General features: G+C 38.7%; 1 protein-coding gene across 2 annotated transcripts in view; it reads right to left on the reverse strand.

The window, feature by feature from the left end:
* TES (testin LIM domain protein) overlaps positions 1-25400 on the reverse strand; it is a 77314-nt gene that overhangs the window by 47724 nt on the left and 4190 nt on the right. Inside the window, exon 1 of one of the 2 annotated variants that reach the window (XM_036761581.1) lies at positions 4294-4314. The exons of the other annotated variant lie outside the window; for it this stretch is intronic. The gene's annotated coding sequence lies outside the window, so the exon portion shown is untranslated. Of the gene's footprint in view, positions 1-4293; positions 4315-25400 lie in introns of those variants that run through there. 2 annotated transcript variants of the gene reach the window in all.

Genomic DNA, 25400 nt, shown 5'->3' on the forward strand with positions numbered 1-25400 from the left:
TCAAATCTATGAAGCGGGGAAAAGAAGTAGGGGCAGTGGGGAAAAAACAAACCAGAAATATATTTGGAATCATCCATTCTGTGTTCAAATACTAAATTTGCAATTTATTTCTGTATAACCCTGAGTCACTCACTTCATTTAGCTTCTGAGATCTTAAAACTTCCTCATCTACAAAACAAAGGATTAGGTCCACTTGTTTCTTCCATCTCTCAATCTTATAAAGTTTATTTTCCCCTTTTCAAATTTCGAATAAAGCCCAATAAGATGTCCAAGAGTTTTAGGGGTACGCTTTAAATACATGGGAAAAATGCATTACATAGAAAACCAGTGTCTTTTATCAATTTACGCAAAATTAGTAACCCACACTCCTAAACTCCAACACACACCTTGCCAATGTTCTTGAGTAAAACCATGGAGAAACAACTCATCGAGAATTAGTAAATCAATTTATTCCCCCCCCATATATCTGTTTCAAGAGAGACAGAAATATGGTATATTTATTTTCCAGTAGGCCTAAGATAAACTAATCAATATTAATATCAATACCTCTCAAAAAGTCCTGTCCAAAGCTAGGGAGGCAGTGTGGTACAGCAGAGGGAAGGAGATGGATTTGGAGTCAGAAGACTGGATTCCAAATTCTGGTTGTGTCCCTAATTACTTGTGTGACCATAAGAACATGACTTGACTGCTCTGACTTCAGTTTTCTCAGCTTCAAAGACTGACCTCAGTGGTCCTTTCAAGTTCTAACTCTATGATCCCAAACTTGCAATCCTATAAATCAAGACATATGCATAAAAGACCACCTCTAACCCCAAACAAAAAATTTGTTTCAGTCATATCCAACTCTTTGTGACCCCATTTAGGGTTTTCTTGGCAAAAATACTGGAGTAGTCTGCCACTTCCTTCTCCAACTCATTTTACAGATGAGGAAACTGAGGCCAACAGGGTTAAATGACTTGCCCAGGGAAAAGACACAACTAGTGTCTGAAGCTGTATTCGAACTCAGGTCTTCCTGACTGTGGACCAGGTGCTCTATCCATTGCACCAACTAGCTGTCCCTTGGGACCATTATGCCCTAAAAAAAAATCCACCTCTACCCCTAAGCCAGGTATCCAAAACTGTACCTGTCCTTCTTAGAGCTGGCCCAGAATCAGACCAGCCTTTAGGTTGCAGGCATAAGTCACTAAGACTTGCATTTCCCAAACTAATCATGAAATGGAACACTACAAGCCTTAAAATATATCGATGAATTCCATAGACACAGTTTTGGGGAAGTGGTCAACTGTGAAATACCTCCGCAAAAAAAAAAGATGAGTCAGGAAAATTTCTGACCAAAAGAAAATTAAGCCTATTTTCATTTGAGAAACATACTTTCATATTTAATATTTCGGAGAAAAAATCTCACTGGTATGCAAATATTCAAAGAACCTCATACTCATACTTTAATACTTTAACATATCTGATAACACAAATATTATCTACTCCCTACTTTGGTGTGGAAAGCAATCCACGCATGCCTTCTCATAGCATGAAATCATGGAAGAAGCACTGAATTTTCCCTATTAAACTTGGGGTTATGAAACCTGAGTCCAAATCCCAGCTCTTGCTGCCACCTCCAACTTTTGTGACATTGGGCAAATCCTATCTCCTCTCTGGGCTTAAGTTTCCTTTTCTATAAAATGAAAGGGTATAATAAGACGCTCCTTGGTCTTCTCACTCCAGATCTTTGGCTTATAATTTCTTGATGGGAGGTTTGAGGTTTGCCCAACTTGTTGAGAGACTTAAAAGTTCCCTGGCATTATAAGTGTCCCAGTACAATAAAGGACCCGTCTGTCTGTTCTCTCTCTCTCTTGATAGATGTAAGTAGCTCACCTCCAATTCCTCCTTCTTCAGTCTTCTATCTCTTATATATCTTTTATGCCACTTCTCTACAAGAAATAATGATGGGAACATCGTAGACAGTAAAAACATTGTTTTAAGAACAATTTTGAGTGACTAAGTCATTTTAACTACTAAAAATGCCTGAAATAACTACAAAGGACATAAGAAGCTGCATCCAGAGAAAGAAATAATAAATAAAAGTGTGTATGGAATGGTTTACACACACACACACACACACACACACACACACACACCACACAAACACACACACGTGTCTAGTGGTAGCCATCTTTAGGGAGGGAAGAAAAAAAGAAAGTTACATGATAACTTTATTATGTATTTAAAAGGAATAGTAAGTTGTACATAACAGATTTGCAGTTTCATGTACAATCATGTTTTTTTTAAAACATTTTACTACATTATGGAAATGCTTGTTTTATTCCTTAAGTTCAGAATAAAATAAATTTTTTTAAAAGACTGATAATAGGATAGTACGCTGTAGGCTATTTTAGGCCCATCCATTGCACTTTTGAGTGACTTGCAAATCTGATTCTCCTGGAGAAAGCAGCTTTTTTCAGAAAAGCTTGAGGTTGATTTGAAAGCATATGCAATTTCCCATGTAATCCATCCCACTTTCTTCCTCATATATGAGATGGAAAACCAGGGGTCCTTAAAACAGATCAGAAAACAGGGACCGAAGTATCACCAAAGTGAAACTGTGAGAATGCAGAGAGGTGGGACGTCTAAGAAATAAAATAGCACATCATCTTAGTTATTAAGAGGCCCTGAGCTAGATTTATGCTATCTTTCCTAAGATTAAATTATTAGTTTAGATCTTGGAAGGACACCATGAAACATTAATAATTAAGAGCACTTTCTCATCAACAATTGACTCGATAGGTCTTTGTGATAAAATGTCATTTTAAAATATTCTGCAGTGCCATCCCTTCAAAAAAATTTTTTTTTTTACTTTAGAGGCCATTGATCTATGATTGGATGAGTGATTTTTATCATCTGGAAACTCTTATAAAACACTAGCTTTAAATTAGAAAGACAGATGTTCATCCCATGCCAGTAGTTCCTTTCTATATGAATTAGCTATTTATTGTATGAAGCTGCTGTGTCTGAAGACCAGCTGCACTAACACTTGTGACTACAAGGTCACTGAGTCACACTGAAAGAGCCCTCAAAAATGGTACTGGATTTATTGGCAACTCTGTAGGGTCATAATGAAAGGGCCTGTTTTGTGCTTTTTTTTTTTTGGTCGTACCATGGAAATAAAATAGAGAAAGACTAAATCTTCCCATCAAACAGACTACTCAAAACAAGGAAATGAAGAGCCAGTGGTCAATTTTTTTTTCGTTATTCAAAGGATACCATCCTATGAAGTAGATGGATTTGGGGGTGGAGCTTGAAACGTAGTTTCTTAATTTAAATCACTTACACACTTATCTTGGCAAACCTGACTTGTATGTGGGTTTTGATTCCACAGAAGACTTGCTCTATAACATAGTGGTAAGTTTAAAATGGCAATAACCTAATGTCTTGCCTGACTTTTAAAATCTTAGTGCTTAATATAGCAGAACCTTCTTTTGTCCTAACCTTCACTCTTACCTCCTTGGGTTTACTAGTCCTTCTGCACCCAGAAAAGCCTATCAATCCCAGCGTTGTTGTATATTATATCACTGTACACACTAAAAACCTCAGTGTCTTTTTTTGTCCCTGCATCACTCTGTCCAGCCAAGACTCTTTTGTGATGTATTTTTTTTTTCAATGAACAACTGGGAAATGGTTGAACAAAGTGTGGTATATGAATGTGATGGAATACTGTTGCCCTTAAGAAATACTGAGAACAGTGGAAAGACTCATTATATTTGTGGAAAGAACATGGGAAGACTTTCACTACATTTTAGCAATTGAACACTACTATAGACCAATCTGAATCATGGCCAAACAACACTATGCCATTTTGCTTAAAAAGAGAAAGAGAGAGAGAGAGAGAGAGAGAGAGAGAGAGAGAGAGAGAAGGTTAAGTACCTGCCCAAGATCCAAGAGGAATATAACCTCCTTAAGAGCAGCTAGGTAGTACTGGACTTGGAATGTAGAAGTTGTGAGTTCGAATCCTGTCTTAGAGATTTGCTTCCTTACAACTTGCCCAGCCTCAGTTTCTCCATCTATAAAATGGAGATAATGGTAGCACCTATCTCACAGATTTACTGCTAGAATTAAATAAGAGAGCATATGTAAAATATAGAAATGCTAGCTTTTATTACAGGCAGCTAGGTGGCACAATGAATAGGATGCTGGACTTGGGGGTCAGGAAGACCTAGATTAACTGTGTGACCCTGAGCAAGTCACTTAACTCTGCCTCAATTTTCTCAACTGTAAAAAGGGGGTAATAACAGCACTTACCTCACAGGGTTGTTATGAGGATCAAACGACACAGCATCTGTAAAGCACTTCACACAGTGGCTGGCACCTAGTAGGTGCTTCATAAATGCTTGTTCCCCTCATTATTTTTAACATAAAGAAGGAAGGAAACAAATATTTATTAAGAATATACTACGTGCCCTGTAAAGTAGTTTACAAATCTTAAATTACAAAATAAATGCTTTCTCATTATTACTATTATTATTAAAGAGGCAGGGATTGGTTTTTTGTTGTTGTTATTTCTATTCCCAATGTCTAATGTTTCCTATATAATAAGCTCTTAAAAAATGCTTGTTGAATGGAATTACTACCTTTGTGACCTGTGGCAAATCATTTTAACCATTATGGTTTCCATTTCATCATCTGTAAATTGAGGGGTTGGAAGAGAGGATCTCTAAGGTTCCTTTCGGCTCTAAAACTATAATTCTATGACGTGAGTTAGAACTTTTCCAGAACATGTAAACTGAGAGTCAAATTAACTTCTCCCCTTCATTTTATGCCTGTCATGATTAGCAGGGGTCTGCTATTCCCCACCCCCCACCCCCACCCATTCATACCTACATATACAACTCTTTGACTGATAGAGAATTTCCAGAAAAAAATGTTATTCTATTTGTGAGGAAAGTTTTCAGGCCAAAATGTGTGGATTTAATCCCACATTCCACGTCCTTATTGAGAATATGGAATACTATAAAAATAGGCAATAGTTTCAACATTTCCTCAGTTATTTATCATAAATCTGGTGATGGCATTGATCAGGAAGAAACAGTTATTTCTGGTGTTCTCAGGAAGCAAATTAATTGGCATGCAAATTAGTTGGTAGTTTCCAATTTACATTCCCATTACCATTTTTAGTCTAAAAAGCCTAAGAATGACCACTCAAAATCCAACAATAAAACCCAAACTTTTCCAAGAAAGAAAAGCCTTTCAGTATTTCTTTTCAAAGTTCATGTTAATTTTAAATAAAGGAGATGATTAAGAAGAAGATAAATTCAGTTTTCACAGGACTTTCCAGGTTACCCACAAATTATCTGTAGGAGTATCTTGCACTAAACCAGCTGTGATTCTGCAATTCTGTAAGAGGAAGCTATTTAAAGACAAATGGTCGCTAACGTACAATACATAAAATATGTCTCCCGTGGCTCCTCCTCAGAAAAAGACTGACTCCAAAGTTTTTACGCTCTGGGAAGAAAAATTCGGGTACTTAAAAAGTCACAATTAAAAATTTGTAATTTCTTCAGTAATAATCCTTCAACTTGGCTTGCCAAAGTTTGGTTCCCCTCAAAGACTCCTGGTATAGAGTTACTCGCGTCTAGTTCTGAAGTCTAGTTCTGGAGGGTTTTCAGTCCGGGTCCTGTTTTTCCTAGTTCCTGGAAAGAGAATTAAATCACAGGCCAGGCATGTTTCATTTGTATGTGTTCCATTACTAAGGGGCCCAGCTTCCAGGGGTGGTCCTACTGAATTCAAAAACATTTATTCATTACCTTTTATGTGCAAGTCTGGGGAGAACGCTTAGATGATACACACAGTTCCTGTCCTCACAGAAATTAAAAGACTCCAGCGGAGGAGAAGATAAAAAAATCAATAATAACAAGCATTTACAATAGTGTTTTAAGGTTTGCAAAGCACCATGGCTTAGCACAGTGTCTGGCACATAGTAGGCATTAAATTCATGTTTGTGGACTGTTTAGATCTTCACAAAAGCTTTAAGAGGTAGGCACAGTAATTATGCTTGTTTTACAGATGACAAAACTCAGGCAGAGAAGTAAAGTGTCTTGCCCAGGGTCACACAGGTAGTGAGTGTCTAGAGGGAGGATTTGAAGTCAGGTCTTCCTGAATCCAGGACCTGTGCTCTACCCACTGCACCACCTAGCTGCCCGGACCCTTCTTAGAATATTTTAAGTGCATAAAGATACATAATATTACAAAGAAAACACTTTAGATAGTTATCAAAATATTTTTTAAGAAAATTTCGGACTCCAGGTTAAAAACCCTGCCCTTGTACATCTTTCATTAAGTACCCCAAAGGTCCACCCAACACGCTTTCAGGCCTTCCCTGTTCTCTCCTGACAGAGAAGATACCAGAGGAGCACTCAGGTCATGCACTTGTCACCCGATACCATAGCTTCCTATCATACATTTTTCCCACTTCAACGTATGTTCTTCTTTCAAGTTCTTCACTGGTTATGTCCTCATCTTCTAAAGGAATTTGGTTTTTCCCCACTAGCCTCTGTGTGATACTCAGATTCCAGTTCTTACAATTTCCATTTCTTGCCACATAGCAACTCCAATTGAATCCCGGTATTAAAAGGATAGATCTTTGTTTCTAGGAGAAGCCAGGGGTCATTACATTTCTCCTGGGATTTCCAAGAAGCAATCCAACCTGTCTCTTCCCTCCATTCAACTCAGGACCCAACTTTTTATCCATTCATACTGTGTCTCATATGTGCGTATTGATGGACAGGCTCTGTATGATGTCCATCCAAACACACCCATTTGTGATCTGGGCAATAGGCATTTTTCACAGTACAAAAAAAAGAGGAATAACATGTGATAAAGTGATGCCAGATTATGGAGGAGCTTTGCGGAGGAGGCTGAGTTGATTTTAAAGGCTGTAAGGGGTGGCCGAAGACTTCTGAGTGGGGGATGAACTTTACCAAATCTGTGTATAATAACAATAATAGCTAGCATTCATATAGAACTTAGAGGTTTGCAAAGTGCTTTACATTTTGTGATATTCCTAAAGTAATAAATATTTGTAATGCTTCATTATAATGCCCAGCACATGGCAGGCATTTAATAAATGCTTCCCTCTTCCCCTCCTACATATGAAATCTTAATCGGATCCTCACAACAACCCAATGAGGGAGGTACTACTTTGATTATCCCAATTTTACAGATGAAGAAACTAAGGCCGAGAGAGATTAAATAACTTGTCAAAAGTCACACAGCTATTACGCAAGAGGCACAATTAGAACTCAGGTCTTCTGGACTCCAGGTCTAGCACTCCATCTGCTCTACCACCTAAGCTGCGTGAGGAAGACTATTTAGGCAAAGGATGAAACAGAATGAGAAGAAAGTGGAGGAAAGTCCGTTAAGAAGTTATTGAAATATAGGCAAATAGTGACGGTAAAGGTAATTATAGTGATAATGAGAACAGAAAGGTTTGGACAGATGGGAAAGAAAACATGGAGGAAGAATCAAAAGAACTTGGTAAGTGATTGGAGGTCATGGAGGACACTCAAAAATAACCACAGGGTTTTCAAAATGGGATACTTAAAGAAGAAGATTTATGGAAAAACTATCAATTTGAACATGTTGAGTTTGATATCCAGGTAGAATGTTCCCCCAAGCAGTAAGAGAAATGAATCTGGAACTAATAACAGAAATCATAATTGTAAATAAAGATTTATGAGTCACCTCTGCAGAAATGTTAGTCAAAACCACTGGGATGTCAAGGGAGAGAGTGCAAACAGAGAAGAGGGTCAAAGACTGAATTTTGGAAAACAGTCACCTTATGTGCTAGAAACAGGAAGCCACAAAGGAGACTGAGAAGGTTCTATTAAAGGTAATAGGAGAATCTGGATAGGTTTCTGGCCAAGAAGCCAAACAAAGAGGCAGTAGTAGTGTCTAGGAGGAGGGTGCGATTCACAACAGCCTCATATGTAATAGAGAAGTGAAGGAGGATAAAAACAGAGGAAAGGCAATTGGTTTTGGTTACAAGGTCACTGATAATCTTGGAGAGTAATTTTAGTAGAGTAATGGGAGTTAAAAATGGGATAGATGTCTAGAAGTGGAAGCATCAGATGTGGAAAGTGGTTTTTTTTTTAAGTACCTTGGCTAAATAGGTGGAAGAAAAGAGATTAATGATGTATAAGGGGAAGGGGAGAGGAGGAGTATTTATTAAACATTCTGTGTCCCCAGGCACTGGAATAAGTGCTGGAGACACAAATACAAACAAGCAAGACAGACCCTGCCCTCAAAAACTTACATTCTAACTAGAGAAGACAATTCATAAGGTAAAGCTGAAAAGGGGAAGGGTCATAGTGTAGGGAACGGCTGGGACGTGTTGCAGAAGCCAAGTAAGTGGAAAGCTCACCTCTCAGAGCAGACAGCTAGGTAGCACAGTGGATAAAGCACTGAGCCTGGTGTCAAAAAGATCTGAGTTCAAATCCAGCCTCAGACACTTACCAGCTGTGTGACCCTGGGCTTAAAACTGAATTCTGTTTGCCTCAGTTCCTCACCTGTAAAATGAGCCAGAGAAGGAAATGGCAAACCACTCCAGTATCTTTGCCAAGAAAACCCCAAATGGGATCATAAAGAGTCAGACATGACTGACTGAACACAATCCGACACTTGTCAGAGTTCAGAGTATAGAGAGGAGGAAGACTTAAGATGCTATGTCCATATCATGGTGAGGAGATGGCCTTTGAAGTGTTGTGATCGAGAGCACAGTAACTCTGGCTAGGAATATTTTTCTCCCCACAGCCAAAAAGAAGTATTTTCAGGGCAGTGGGAAGCTAAGTGTGGAAAACAATAGTAATGTGTAACAGGCCCGAAAAAAGGAAGCAGAGTTTGTAACAGTCACATTAGACACCGGCTCAGTTCTTATGTAAAGTACACAGCTGAGATATGATTTCTAGGGTTCCAAAAGCTTTGCTACCCCAACCAGATTATAAAACTGGGGAAAGTTCCAAGATACCTAAGACAAAATTTGAGACACGAATGCTTGAGAGAGACAAGGTAGTAACATAATACATTAAAGGAAATCTAAGGGACATAGCTTCTGTCCTACACACTCTTTTTTAAATGGGCCTTCGATTTCATGGATAAAGTGATCACCTATGTGAGAAATGAATATTTTTTCTTTTCTATTCAATACCTAATTATTGAATCAGGACCAAGGTTTTTCTCCTTTTCTACTTTCTCATCCAGAAACCAGTGTGTGTGGGAAATCTCTCTCAAAGACTTGCTGAGGCCAAGATCTAATCAGATAGTAAAAGAATTTCTAAGTTTGGGCTAATGGGTGTATTACTGCTCATCATGTTTGTTCAGACAGGTCTGGAGAAGTGTAGATTCTCCCTTTTGTCAAGGCAGATGATAAAGAAGTTGATGTCTCTTTGACCAAGATTTGGGTAACCAAGTCATGTATCCCAAGACCCTCATTTTGATAGAGTCTCCCTCCCATTGTGTTAACCAATCAGAGTTGATTGGTACCCTTGGGAGACACCTACTCTTTGAAGGCACATAAATAAAGTGTGAGCCACCACCAGGAGGGGTCTTTGGTTTAAGAGAGACAGACAAAAAAACACCCTTTTATTAATAAACATGCTGGCCTTAGGAAGAGAATTATTAAATTACCCAGAAACTATGTCTCTCAAAATTTTTTAATCATTAATTACATTCATTGAGGAACTTGTGCTACAAATGCAGACTGACACCTTCTTGGGGGTCACCTGGGCTACTTAGGAGTTAAATGACCTTCTCAGGGTAAAACAGCCTGAAGTCAGATCTTTAGCCCCTATACTGTAACAATTATACCTATCATATGTTATACCTAATTATCCATGTCCTATCTCCCTAACAAGGTGCAAATTCCATGGGAGGAGGAGGTGAGGTAGAGGAAGAGACAGGAAATTATATCTTAATTTTAGTTTCTATCTTTCCACAATGCCTGGAACAGCACTCAGCACACATCAGGTACTTCATTAATGCTAACTGATGTGAATTATTTTTTCTCATAATTTCTTTTAAACTTAAACACACAAAAAGAAAAAGGAACATATTATAAGCTTAAATACTAAAACTTAAAATACTAAATAAGAAAAGAAAAAAAGCACTGCCATGTACAAAACAGAACATAAGAGAAGAAGATTCAAAATATACAGCAATAAATTTCCATTTCAAGAAAGCCTATATAATAAAAATTACACATTGTTTGCAGGGCTGTCCATCTTCTGTTTGTTTCCTGGTAAGTTTTCTTTTGTTCTCTGCTGTACTCTTCTTTTTTTGTTCTTTTTCCCCCTCTTCCCTCCTCTCTCTCGCCCAAGAAGGCTACCATTAAGTACAAATATATTTGTATATAGATATGAATTCTTTAAAATATCTAGTTCATAATTTTGCTTAGGGCTAGAAGATTAGAGAGTTATGTAACATTTAAAAAAATAACAACAGGAAGGTCACAGCAACCTAAAAAGGTTAGAAACCACTAGTCTTATCTAAAGGAAAGAGAAGATGAAGACACCTATTGTTAGCTACCTTATCTTTTTCTCCTTCCTGTTGTACCTGGTGAGTTTTGAAAGAAGAGAAAGTAACGAAAAATTAAATGTTGTACATACCTTATAAATATAGCAAAGGCAATTTTGACCCATCATTCTTTGTCTTTTGGGGTGTAGAATGAAATATATACAACTAAAGAAACAACTTACATGGTGGCTTAAGAGGAAAAAAAATCCTCTGGAAAATTGCATAGACTACTTGTTTCTCCCCAGGATCTAAATTTGTACTCTTTCACTAGTCACAGTCAATGTGGCAAGGCTTAGACTGGCTGCCTTTGGGAGAGGCACTAAAGTCCCTAAAGACCTTGAGGAGTTGTATTTCTTACCAGTTCTGGAACAGATGAAGCTATGGAAGGATCAAAACTGGAGGGAAATAAATATTATGGGGCAGTGACAGAGGCTGGGATAGGAAAGCAACAGCAGATGGTGGTTGTTTGTCCTTTGTTCTCAAAGAGGACCATGACATCAGGAAGGTGATGTCATAACTTGCAAGTGAACTGGATTTAAGTGAGGTAGGGCTGTGCAAAGTCACTAGCCTCACTTTCTCCTCCAGGACTATCTGGGTCCAGTGGCTAGATATCAATCAGGATGACCAGAGATGGCCCAGATGAAGTGGGAGACCTTGGCCTTTTTAAGTTAATGTTTTTCCCAGGTCTCAGTTTGTCTGAGACAGGGCCCATTCAGTGATTAAGCCTAGGTAAGAAATGAGGCAAAGAATGGCCTCTTTTACCTAGTCCAAAAAGAAAAAATCCATCTTGCAGGGGAAAACCCTCAGTGTTTCTGGCTGAAACAGAAACAACTATTTACATTCACTCCAAACCATCAGAGTCCAAATATAATAAATAAATGAGGCGTGGGCTGGGACCTATTGTTAGCCAATCAAAGAAAGCCAGAGTGATTTGAGGCAGATGGAAGATGATTTCCAGGAGCCTGACTTTAAGCTCTTTACTGCTGGAGCCTGATTCACCACATCACTTATTAAGAGAAGCTATCTGTGAATGACTGAATTAGGGATGCTTTGAGAAACTACTGCAACAAGGGCGGATTTACTCATTCTCTGTTTCTCCCTTCTGTTCTGTCACATGCAATGAGCAGCATTTTGCTGTTCAGTTATGTCCAGCTCTCCATGGTGACCCCATTTGGGGTTTTCTTGGCAAAGATCCTGGAGTGGTTTGCCATTTCCTTCTCCAGCTCACTTTACAGATGAGGAAAGTGAAGCAAACAGGGTTAAATGACTTGCCCAAGGTCATGCTGCTAGTATCTCAGGACAGGTTTGAGCTCAGGGAAGCTGAGTCTTCCTGACTCCAAAGACCACTCTAATCCACTGCACCACCTGGTTACACTTAAAGAGCAGAATAGTTCATTACTAAGTGTTTCTCTGCTATTCTAAATTTTGCTTACATGTCATTTACATTTTGACCGTGCGTATCTAGATAAAGCTAATTTTAACTATGTCCTAAATTAGTATTTTTTGATAAAGAGAGTGTAATGAGAGTAGATGGGTGGGAAGAGGGGAGGCCTGCTAATAACCAGAAAACTGATTACGCCAAATTCCCCTGGGAGACCATCCTCCTGGCTTGGCAATGAATAGATTTGGGCTTACAGCCATTTTATGAGTTTTATTTACAACTCATATTTTTAAGCTTTCTAGCATTACAAAGAAAGGAAGCCACATTGACCTGGGACCTTTTGACTCAAACCAAAACCTGGAGGAACTGCTGTGCACCTAGGGCCTTTGCCTTTTTTTCCCCACCCCAACTCGTTGCCCCCACTCACTCAAGCTAGAGAGGAGGCCTGGTTGTAGAGGCATCAAGAGAAGGTTACTCTATGCTGCCTCCAACACCTTCCCCTGCCCTAATTCGATATTCTTTTCTATTCTTTGTATACTGAAATGTGACACTATATTTGGAGTCAGAGGAACCAAGTTTAAATCCTGCCCCAGACACACACTGGCTGGGTGGCCCCGGCGAAGACACGCTTAAATCCTCTCAGTCTCTATTTGCAAATATATAAATAATAATAACATTACTTGCACAGGGATGTTGTAAGAATCAAAGGAAATAGAATATATCAAGTGCTTTGTGAACTTTAAAGCACTGTATGACACAAGATGTTAATTATTATCTTGTGTGTTAACATTGGTAAGAAAAAACAAAATCATTATAAAGGTTTCCTCTTTGTGTGGCTTTCCCAGCTGCCCACAGAGCATTGTAACCCCAGAAGCCAGCGTTCTAATTGATTCACTTCTGACAAGATCCCTTCCAGCACTTTTCCTATGTTTCTGGGACACCTACACAGACTAGTTATATTTTGTTCCTTCATTCCTGGGGAGAGGCAACATGTAGATGGGGTTGGCTGCAGCAACTGAACAGTCATGAGTATGGGCCTCCATTCCAAAGGAATTCTGCCAATTCCATTCTTTAGCTACATTTGCTTCCTCTAAGTTTAATGCAGTTGTAGCTGTAGGTATAATATGACATAGGCAGTAGAGGAAAGCACTAAATTTCATGTGTGTGTGTGTGCGCGCATGCATGCGCATGCTCCTTGCTGGGGGCAGATTAAGATGGAAAGATGGAGGCCAGAAGGATGACAGCAATACATGCAAACTATGTCTTCTTATATTTTTTTGGGGTAAGTGAATACCGCACACCCCTCCCCGCTTTTATTTGCATATAGTCAATAAAATCCAGTTATGAAAGTTCAAGATGGGTGTAACTATGGCTCTGTTCCAAGATACTCTGAACTTGACTCCCAGGTGATTAGCACACAATTAGAGAATAGGGGCCCAATTTTGAACTGATTTATTCCCCACCCCACAGTGCCAAGCACAGCTGTGCTTTGCCCATACAGAGTGGATGTTCTATAAACTCGTTATCTGATTATCCAGTGCCCTGTTAAATGATCCAGGACTTACTTAAAACTCTCACATAATCTCTTTTTCCTTCCCCATCTTCCCAGTATAAATTTCTTCAATAAATGGACTCAATATGCCCAGTCTTTGATCAATTAAGGGAAAGAGGCCAAGCACATATTAAAAAAAAGGCAGTTTATAGTGACAGCACCTATCTTATCCATATTACATAGGGAATCTACCCTTTCTTCCTCCCTCTGCCCCCAAACTTATCCTTGAACTCTGTATTCAGTTCCGTACTTTGTAAATGCTACTATTCAAAACTGGCATTCCAGAAAACTTTAAGGGAAAATAAAAGTCTGTATTGAGCGCCTTCATTCAGACGGCAATTGAAAACTAATGAAAGCCTTATAAAACTGAAGTGCTCTGGGTAAGTACAAGGCAAGTATTGTATTTAGCCAACACAGGAACTGAAAACACAAGGCTGAAAGTTCCCCCTGTTCCTATTACCTTACATACTAAACTAAATCACAGATAACATGTGGTGGCAGCGGATACTGATGACAATGTATAATATAAACATTTCATCAATGGTAAACAGCTGTTCATGTGAAAAAAGTTCTCAGAAAACACTAGGAAAAAAAGAAGGCTATTGTTACTGATTTGACTCCTGACAGTTTTGACAATAATCATTTCACATTATTCAGAAGTCTTAAAGAGAAATTCCTAAGTCAAAAAAAAAATTACAGGATCATTGATTAAGGGCTGAAAGGGATTGTAGAGGGGAAGAAGTCCACCTCCCTCATTTTACTGATGAGGGAAGAGGCTGAGAGAGTTTAGATGACTTGTCCTGAGGCAAGATTTGAACTCAGGTCTTCTTGATGCTAAGCCTAGAAGCTCTATTTACTGTGCCACTAACGGTTTCAAGGCATTTATAATGATTGGCTTTTTATTCCAAAATATTTCCATTCTCTTCCTCTCATTTTAAAAATAGCAAAGATGTGCATTCTTAAATGTCTTTTTTTAAAGAACACTTTTCTGGTAATATTTAAAGTGTACCTTAACAGACTGGGGAGGACTTCAAAAATGCAAAGAACTATAATTAATGAAATACTGGGGCTCGCACTCATTTGCTACATGTTTTTGGTGAAAACCATTATTATCGGACTCAGGCAAATAATGCTTAGTTGGTTTTGCAGTTACATTGATATGAGCTTTGTTAGGTAGCTAGCTATTCCATCTCGTGCCATGTGATTCTTGTCCACACGCTCCCCAAGATCCTCCTCAGGAAGATCTTTGCAACATCCTAAGGGCCTTCTTCTTTTGGGTCTCAGGGAAACACACAGTATGTCTACCTGCTCTCTACTCTTTCTACACTGGCAGTCAGCTTTCTTTTCTGACCATCTAGTTAGTGGCTCATTCTTTCTGCTTGTTACATCTTGTGCACAAGCCATCATTGGTAAGATACTGCAATCTATGGATGCCCGATATGCTTCTCTCATGATACCCCTTGGAAACACACAGAATGTTTTAATATGCATTGATGAAATAACTATAGCATATAAAGCTTGCCCTTAATCTAGATTTCCCTACCCATAATTAAATTTTTCTTCTTACATGAAGAATTTAATCCGGTATGTCCCAAACATAACCCAAAGAGAAAGTAAGGAAAGGCAACCTGCCTCATGGGTCTTCCCTCTCCAGTCCATTTTCCTAACAGATGTCAAAGTGATTTTCCTAAAACCTAAGTCTGGAAATGCCACCTCCATTCTTCCCGACCTAAAAAACTCCAGAGGCTATCATCTCCACAATATGATAAAAAGTCCTGTTTGACATGTAAAGTTCTTCATAGACCCTTCCAACCTTTCTATACTTCCTACAAAATTTTTAGACTTTAATCTCTCCCCACACAATATTATCTGGCCACATTCACCTATTTATTGTTTCTCATACATGACACTTCTTTCCTTTATGCTGGCTGTTTATTCCAAATGCCTAGCTTCCTTCAAGACTCAGCCTGAATCCTACTTTCTGCAGGAGACCTTTCCTAGAACCTCCCCGCTGCTGGAACCTTCTCCCTCAGATTACCTTGTAGCTAGTCTGTGTTTATCTTGTATCTTTCTAGTTACTTCCACATTTCTCTCCACCAACATTAGAATTCAAGTTCCTTGAGGGCAGGTATTATTTTTGCCTTGTTCTGCAACCACAGAGCTTAGCACAGTGCCTGGCGCCTGAAAGGGGAAGTGGATTTGTTCAACCTGGTCCCAGAAGGAAAAACTAGGAGCAGTTTAGGCAGAAGTTGTGGGGAGGCAAATTTGGGCTTGATGAGAGAGAAAAAAACATTTCCCCACTTTTAGAGCTTTTTAAAAGGAGAATGGGCTGTCTAGGGAGGTGGTAATGGGTTCTCCCTCTCACTGAAGGTCTTCAAAAAAGAGCTACATGACTTGATAGACATGCTATAGGAAGAACAGCTCTTCAGGTACGATTACACAAAAGGGTCTCTGAGGTCCCTTCCAAGGCTGAGATTTTATGATTATCCAACCCACTGGTTTATTGCGTTAGGAAACCAATGACCAGAGGGGCTGAGTTACTTGCCCCTTAGTCACAAAGTAGTAAGAGACAGCAAAAGGATTTGAACCTAGGGCTTCAGATTGCAAGTTTAGTTTCACTTGGCCCATCAAACAAGTACCATGTGTGCCTAGTGTGGGGAGAAAAGGTGATGTTACTGCATGAAAATCTATCTTTATCTTACTCTCTCTTCAAATAAAAATACCTGAAGTCCACATAGCTCAAGCATTACTCTATGTAATTATTCTATGTAAGCCTCAAGGGTCCTGTGAAGCAGGTGCTTATTATCTTCATGTTTGATAGATGAAAAGCCTGAGGCTAGTTAAGTGTCTTGAGGCATATTTCAAACCCAAGTCTTTCTGACTCCAGATCCAGTGTTCAATCCACTGCATCATACAACGTCCTTTTCATTTTCTTCTAAGATGACTTAACTTTATTCCTAATCCCCCACAAAACCCAGCATATTACTTCACATATGATGAGCATTCAAATATTCACTGAACGAAAGAATGATTAAATTACATGCTTTATTATGTTTATGTTATAGTTTTATGTCCCCTAATACTCTCATTTTTAAAAATAAAGGACTGGATTATTTTATAGTAATATTATTAATAAGGGCTGGCATACATGCATATATATGTTTTAAGGTTTACTAACGCACTTCACATGTTATCTCATTCAATCCTCACAACAACCCCTTGAGGCAGATGCTAATGCTGGGGTTACTTCACTCTACGTGAGTACAGGAAAGGCTAAAAGGGCCGGGGTCTCCCACTTCAACCTGGGTCATCTCCAGTCATCCTGATGAATATCAGGCCACTGGACCCAGATGCGTCTGGAGGAGAAAGTGAGGCTGGTGACCTTGCACAGCCCTCCCTCACTCAAATCAAAATCAACTGCAAGTCATATCATCATTTCACTGATGTCATGGTCCTCTTGGAAAACGAAGGACAGACACAACAACAATGCTGTTATGATCCCTGAGGACACTGAAGCTAAGTAACTTGCTGAGGACCACACTGCTAGTAAATGTTTGAGGAAGGATTTGAACTCGCTTCTTCCTGATTCCAAGTTCAACATTCAGTTCGGTAGCTACCCAACTATGTCTAAAAACATCAATAAAACAAACAAATTAAATGCTTTCTATCCCCTATCCTCCGGCTCAAGTAGGTAATCCAGTCATTGCTGACTCAAGATGCCCATCCTGATGCACTGAATCTATATTCCTTCATCTTACAAACATCCTATGAGGTAGTTAGGGCAGGGCCTTTTCACACAGGCACTGACTCACTAAGGCATACCATTAACAGTTTACACTAGGCTTTCTGCCTGGGCAGCCCTTTCTGAGCTCACTGTTTTGACAAAAAAAAATTAAGGTTAGTTTTTAAATAATCCTTTTTGGTCAGTTTTCCATTGTGGTCAGAATTCCACAGTGTTATAAGATCACACACGCATACTTTGAAGATAAGTACAATCCCTTTCAGGATTCTGGAAACAAATATATTCATAAAAGTGCAATTTGGCCAGGTCACAGCCTCTTAGGGCTACAATATCATCATCTGTAAAATAAGAGGCTGAACCAGACTGAGGATTTTTAACTTGAGTGTGTTGGTGTGTGTGTATGTCATGGACCCTTTTGGTAGCCTGGCAAAGTCTCTGAACCACTTCTCAGAATAATGTTTTTAAGTGCATGAAATGAAATACATAGGATTACTAAGGAAACAAATTATAACGAAATTAAGCTGTAATATTTTTACCACCCAAGTTCACGGATCCCCCTGAAATCTATCCATGGACATGGATATGTGGACCAGGATAATGACCTCTGTATTACACAATATCTAAAGTGCCTTCCGACTAACAGTCCAAGAGTCTAACACTGTTAAGCTGGTTATCTCAGAGATCCTCAATGCCTGTCACAGTACCCGACAGTAGTATATGCTTAGTAAGTTCTTGGATGATCCCCGCAAACTTGATTGTAGCAGAACCCTAAGGCCACCAGGCAGGAGAAAAAGATTTCTAGATCTCTCCCCAAGAATTCACACAGCTCTTTCCTTCTCTCTCCTACCCAAATGAGAGACTGAAACAAAAGGCATTGCAAAATGGCTTCTTAACCTTTGGAAATTTCTACACTTCTCCCCAAGAATTTACACAGCCCTTTTCTTCTCTCTCCTACTAAATAAGAGATTGAAACAATGGTAATTCCAAAATGGCTTCTTAACTTTTGGAAATGGCCACTACAATGAGAGTAATGCTAGTTTCCATTAATCAAGAACTTCACAACACATATTGGAAAGGGTAATAGAATTTCAATCAGAACAACTAGATTCAGATACCTGCTGTTATTTAATGTTTGTGTGACTTTAGGCAAGGCCTCCCTTTCTGCATCTGTAAAATAAAGTGGATGAATTAGACACTCTCTACATTCCCTTCTAGCAATAAATCCAATGACTCCAAGATGAAAGGAAATGATGGGATAATTTGAGTAAAAGGACCTAAATTCTAACCACATTTCTACCACTTAATATTTTTGTGTGGCCTTGGGAAAGTCACTTAACCACTTGATATTAATTTTCTCATCTATAAAATGAGAGGGTTGAATTAGGTGAACCCTAAGGTTTCTCCCAGATTTGAATCTATGCTGTTATGATACATGACGAATTTCTGTTCATAAGTAGTGTGACATTCCAGGAACAAGCAAAGGTCTCTAGCGGTCCTTTTTCTCCCTTCTTTTGACTATTTCATAATCAGTCAACAAGTATTTATTAAGTGCTGAATAGGTGTGAGGCAGTGAAAGTCTGAAGGATATAAAGACAGAATCAAAATTGTACTTGCCCTCAAAAGCTTACATCCTACATGGGGGTAGGAAGGAGTGAAAACGACAGCGAGTAGATGAGAAGGGACAAATGTAGGCAATCAAGAGACATAAACTGAACAGAGTTTTAAAAAAATACATGAAAATAAATCAGCTTGTACAGATTTTGTAGATACAGGATATGGCCAAATATGGCACATTCACAATGAAAGCATTCTTAAGAGATTTTAAATCCCAGATAAGTTACGTGACAGCCATATACAATAGCCTCCCTACTATTTACTACATGTAGATATGACTTATGTGAAAATGAGTGGAAACTTCTCTAAAGTCTAGACTCTAGTGCATCTATTCTTAGAAAAAGCCAAAATATTTTAGTATAAATAGCTAAAAAAACCTGAACTCTTTAGAATCTAATTTCTATTAAAAGTTTTTGAGAAAACCCTCCTGTTTTTGAAGGTTCCCTCAAAGAATGAGGTTAATATGAGAAATAATCAAAAGTTTTGTTCAAGGAAAATATTCTGAATTTTTTTAAAAAAAATCCCTTATTTGATTATTCCTCTATTACTCTCTACCTTCCCATAAATTAAGAGTATATCTGCTCTTCAGAAATTACATAGCTTTCCATCTAAGTCATAACCTTCTTAAACCAAAAATGACCCAAGTTATAATGTGCTTTGAAGATTTACAGGGCAGATTTTTTTATCATAATTTCAGTTACCATGGTAGTAGAAATCAAACAAAAACATTGTGGTCGCAAACAGGAAATGTAACCCCAAACTGACCGTTGACTCCTTTGTAAGGTATTCATTTTCAGATAAACTGAACCTTGCTCCTGGGATATATACTTTGTGGGTGTGACGTTATACTTTAGGCAGCACAATATCAGACACATAGTAGGTGCTTGGCTGATGAGATCTTCTGTTCATTTATGTGTTATCTGAAATTTTGACAGTCTTGCTGAAGCCTCATTTATTTTCAACTTCATTTTAGGTAGCAAAAACACAATTTCTTGATATCCTAAATAAAGTATCATACCCTGCTTATATGAAGAACCAACTGAACTGCTAGCGATCAGGGTTGAGTTAAAGGAAGAAAATATGGTTTCCAGTATAATACCGGGAACTACTGGTTCAATGAAAAGAGTTAATTGATGGCTCAAACTGCCCAACTAAATTTCAATCAATGAGGCATTCTTCTGAATTTGTGAATGCCTAGGGGTGGAGGGTTTGGTGCAATGACTACCGAAGCTCCTTTATTACTGAAATTCTGTGAGAAAAATACTCAACTCTTTTATTGCCATTTTGAAAAATAAATCAATTAATGATTTGATTAATATATAAGTAAAATACCTCCTACATCATCTTGATAACATTTTAGTTTATAAAGATGTTGTTGCTGAAAATTTGAGAAAAAAAATACGAGTAAATTGGATTTATTATAGCTATAACCCTCCTAAACATTAAAGACATCTTTCAAAACAAGTTGTGAAAACCAAAATAAACAGAGAAGTAGAGTGGGAAAAATTGCTGATTTGGAGACAGAAAACCTGGATTCAGATCTCTGCTCTGCCATTTAACAGTGTGACCCTGGGCAAGTCACCTAACCTCTATGAGCTTCAGGGTGTAATCCGTAAAATGAGGGGGATTAGATCAAATATCCTCCAAGATAACTTTCTACTCCACTCTAAATCTTTCTACTTTCTTTCTACTCTAAATCCTCTCACTCTATGAAAATACTATAATATTCAATTGCTTTTTTTTTAACTTGCTCATTGTAGTTTATAGTGTATATATATATGAGAGATTGGAACCCAGTGTTGCTTAAGAGTTTTTTAAACAGAAGAATAAGAAAGGAAGGAAAATATTTAATAAGTGCACATGTGCCAGGCACTGTGCTAAATACATTACAAATATCATCTCCTTTGATCCTCACAACAGCCCTGTATGGTAAGACCTGTTATTATCCCCATTTCACAAATGAGGAAACAGACAAGGTTAAACGACTTGTCCAGAGTCACACAACTAGTAAGTGTCTGACGCTGTAGATCTTCGTGACTCCTGAGCTTATGTAGAATTGCACTTTAGTTGAGAAAGTTGACATGTAAAAGCTAGAACATCCACATTACATGGAATCTTTATTTTTCTTTAATAGACTTTTCAGATCTCTGATGATTCAGAATCTCAAGCACTTGATTTTGAATCCAGAGACTCAGATCTCACATGATATGTCTACTTTTAGGCACAGCTGAGACAAAGAATATGGTTGTCTCTATGGCAAAGTTTAAAAACTGAATTCTCTAGGTTTACTATATCCACAGGAGGTTTTGAGCCTTTGATCATAACACATGAAATTTGATTTCTCAAAAAATAAACATGATGAAGAATATTATGCCCTTCAAAATATGTATTATTTTCATAAAGTATTGCCAAAATGTGCTCCTCACTCTAAAGGTAGTTGTCTTCCTTGGCTATTTCTGATCTCCACTCTGTTACTAGCTATGTCAGAAAAGAAATACGGGCAATTCCAGCTTTGCATCTTTTAACTAGTCTTTATTGTGAACCAAGGCAAAAACATGGACTGTACATTAATGTTGCATTTTTAGTCTCAAGTTTTGCACAGGTGAGTGCCTTGCATCCATAAATTACTATATAGAAAGGAAAAAAGGAAGCAATTAATTTAATGAAACTATATTCAAATCCAGTATAGGGCAGGTCAGAAGCAGCCCGGTATAAAGAGAGTAATGAACTTGGGGCAGAAAACTGGGTTCCAATCTCATTTTTTACATGGACTAGCCAGATAATCATGGGCAATTTAATTAACTTTACATGCTTCAAGCAACAACCTAGGTATAATTAATCATGGAGTGAGTTCCCACACTGGGTTTTCCCCTCCATTCAAAATTACACAGACTTCATGTATTCCCATATAAGGGCACAGTGTTGTAAGTACTGAATGAGTCCTAATTCTGAAAGTGGTGATTTCCTTTCTAGGTTTCATGGGTGACAATTATCCCATATTATCTGAGTTTTGGAGACCTTCTAACCAAGTGAACTACAGTTTGGGCCCTTGATTCTATAATTCCTTTCCATTCTTGCTTGCAAGAGACCCCTCATCACTGAGCTCGTGTCTTGCAGATTATGATTGAAAATTATTCTAGATTTTTTTAAATAAATATTCCATGTTCATATATTTTGCCTTAAGGTCAAAAGACCCCAGATTTAGAGTTGGAAAGGGCCTTATAGGTCATCTAGTCCAACCCCTCATGTCTTCATTCTCTAGTTGAGTACACAAAGAAGTTGGGATATAAGCCAAGTCTTGATGGATCCCAGGGAAGCCAGTAGGTAGAAGCGAGGAGGAACATCATAAACCAAAAGAGAATGAGGAAGAAAAAAAAACTCGGGCCTGAAGGATGTTTTTAGTAGACATCACAAAGTAGAATCTTTTCCTTAGTCCATATTTGAAGAGAAAAAAGAGTATCTGAGAGAAGATGAAAGGGTAAGGGGGCACGCTCAAATTCCTTCTTGGCTCTAACTATCATTGGCAAAGTCAAGACTAAAGGGGAAACGGGGAACCCCTGGGAGTTGTGCCCTAGCAATTAAGTTCCCTGTTCCCAGAACAGGGGATGAGGAATAAGAGGTTTCAGTTACATTCCTGTTTCTCAATTACATTCCGTAGGATTTTAGTATTTAGAAAGGACCTTAGAAAATAACCTGGACATACCTCTTCCCCCATCATGTAACACAGGAAGAGGCTTAGATCATGAGAATTTAAGTGACTTGCACAAATTCATATAGAAAAATAAATACTTTAATGGTACAATAAAATGCTGGACTTGGGAGTAAGAGGACCTGGATTCAAACACAGACTGTGCTACCTGTGATACCTTGGGCAGTCCCTATGAAATACACTCAAGATACAGAGAAGCCGGTATCTCAGATGAACCTCAAACAGTAAAATAAAAAAGTTGCTTACAGCGTTATTGAAATAAGAGAATGTTTTTCCCTAGAATGCCATTTCTAAGAAAAAAGAAAAAAAAGTACATTGAAAAAAGAAGCTAAAAGGAACGCAACTGGAAGGTACAAGATAGGAGAAAAAAAAAAACCTAGTCATTCCAACTAGTATGAAGGAATGAACATCTCTTTTTCTAGTATATTAAAAAACAATGTTTCACATGGAAAGCTAGTCTAGATGGAAAAGTAGGAAGTAGCTGGATATGGGCCATAACTTTCTATTCCCCACAAAATGAGGCTCTGGTTTTGACTTGTCAGGTGCTATTTTTTTTTTCCAATCAGATGTGGGCTGTGCTTGCACAAATTAACAAGAATGAAAAAACTCCTCAGAAAGAGGCTGAAATGCCTAAGACAGGCTAAATCCTGCCATGACATACCATCATGGCAAAAAATCTCTATGCAACCAAGATTTCTCTAGACTTAGTTTTTAAACATGATATATGATGTAGCAAAATTCCAGGACAACGAAAGTATCTGGAGTTTGTGGCAACAGGTTTAGGCTTCTGACTAATCCTACCATAAGAGAACCATTTTAATGCTCAGTTTCTAACTCTGTGACAAAGTTCGGCTATAGTACACCACTTAGGTGGTGTACAAAATAAAACACCAGTCTAAGTACTTTTCATTTGAACAAAAAAGGTAATAGAAAAAATAAGGTAGATTGTCCCATTGTTTGATCAAGATTCCTTATGGAATCATGGATGCCGGTCCTCTTATTTTGGCCTAGAAAAGCCAAAAGTGTCTTAAAATGGAACATCAGGCTTAGTTTATAAAGATGCAGTAGCACTGTTCTGATAATTTGTGCCAACTTCAATGCTGGTTTTCCTCAAGACAATAAAACTGCTTTGTTTCTCATGCATTTAGATCAAGAAGAGAAAAATTGATGGGCTACAAAAAAATAGGATGAACAGAATGCTCTAACTGATGGTTACAGAGTGGTCTGACCAGAGGTATTGTTGAAAACAAACTCCGCCCCCCCCCCCCCCCCCCCCCCCCGGGAATGTAATGGTTCACTTTTTGAGTTTAAAGTTGAACTTACTAAGCTCCTTCACCTAAGCCAGGGGTCGTCAACCTGTAAGTTACTTTTCATTTCCTTAAAAACTTTTTGGAGAAGTGTAAGGTTTATGTTTCCAAATGGGAATGCAGGAGCACACTGTGGGTTTGGCGCTTCTCCCAGCTGGAAGTCTAGGAAACTAATAAAGTAGAAGGGAGTTTAGGTATGGAAAAGATGGAAGCAAGTAGCTTGAAAAATCTATTTGTAAAGATCTCTGGAGCTATCAAGAAAACTTCTTTTGGCAACAAACTTTAACCTTAGGCTATTTCAATAACTGTTCCTGAAATTGTATGGTTTTCAATAAAGAATTCAGAGTATAAAAAGTAAGTTTTGACTATTGGGGGCTGGAGAGGAAAAAAATTGACCACACTATGACAGGGTCATATTGAGAATATTTGTTCAAAAAACTGCAATACTACCCAGGTGTTTATAAACAAAAGGTCAAGCTGGTTCAGTCATTTACTAATACACTGGATTATATGCCCTCCAAATGACTGGATCTTCTCTAAAATGTTTTCAAAACATGTTTTAGATGTTCGTACTTATGAAAAATTACTAACAATTTCAATCAAAATATCTGGCCAATAATAAGACCACAGAAACGAGTGAAGTAAACTTCAAAAATTAGTTTTTTGACTTCTGGTGCCAAGATGGCAGAGTGAGGAAGGAACCCTCTGAAGCCCTCCCAAGTTCCCCTTGCACAACCAGAAAACCACCTCAGAATTGATCTAGGAGCAGGGAACCAGCTTATAAGCAGGGCAAGAAAGGTCTGTCTCACTGGGGTGAGAGGAGAGCAAGGTCTAAAGAAAACACCAGCAGTAAGCCTCAGCAGCACAGGGCCTACAGAGAGGCCCCTAGCCTGCCCAGGGCAATCCACTAGCAGATCCCTAGGCAAGTAAGCAGTCTGTGCGAGACAGCAAGGCCCCACCCCAGCGACCCCACCCCTAGCACAGCAAGCCACCAGTGAAGCCTCAACCCCACTGCTGACCTGTAGTGGAGCCTCACCCTGAGGAGGGCCAACAGCAAGACCCCACCCCTGGGGCCTACCAGCAGAGAAAGAGGAAGCTTGTTTCCATAGCAACTCAGCAGCTGGGCCCCACCCCTTGGACAGATCAACAACAAAATTACTCTTCCAGGGTCAATCACCAGAAAGACTCTGTTACCATAGCAATCCAGCAGCAAAGCCCTCAGCCCAGGCCAGCAACTAAACTTCACACTCAGGGGAGGCCAAGTTGGGGGGGACCCCACCCACCAGTACAAGCCAGAAGGGAAGGCTACCTTCCAGGGAAAGCAAGCATCTAAACCCTGAAGCTCAGTGAAAGCCAGCAGTAAGGCCCGGAGCCCCAGCACAAAAAGCTTGGGACAGTGCAGGACCAGAACCCAACTTTCACACAAAAACACTAAATCACAAAAAAAAAAAGCAGAAAAATTAAAGAGCTTGACTATATAAAGTTACTATGGTGGTAGGGAGGATCAAGGTATAAACTCAGAAGAAAACAATAGGGTC

This window comes from Trichosurus vulpecula, chromosome 5 (assembly GCF_011100635.1).
Source record: "Trichosurus vulpecula isolate mTriVul1 chromosome 5, mTriVul1.pri, whole genome shotgun sequence".
Taxonomy (NCBI): Eukaryota; Metazoa; Chordata; class Mammalia; order Diprotodontia; family Phalangeridae; genus Trichosurus; species Trichosurus vulpecula.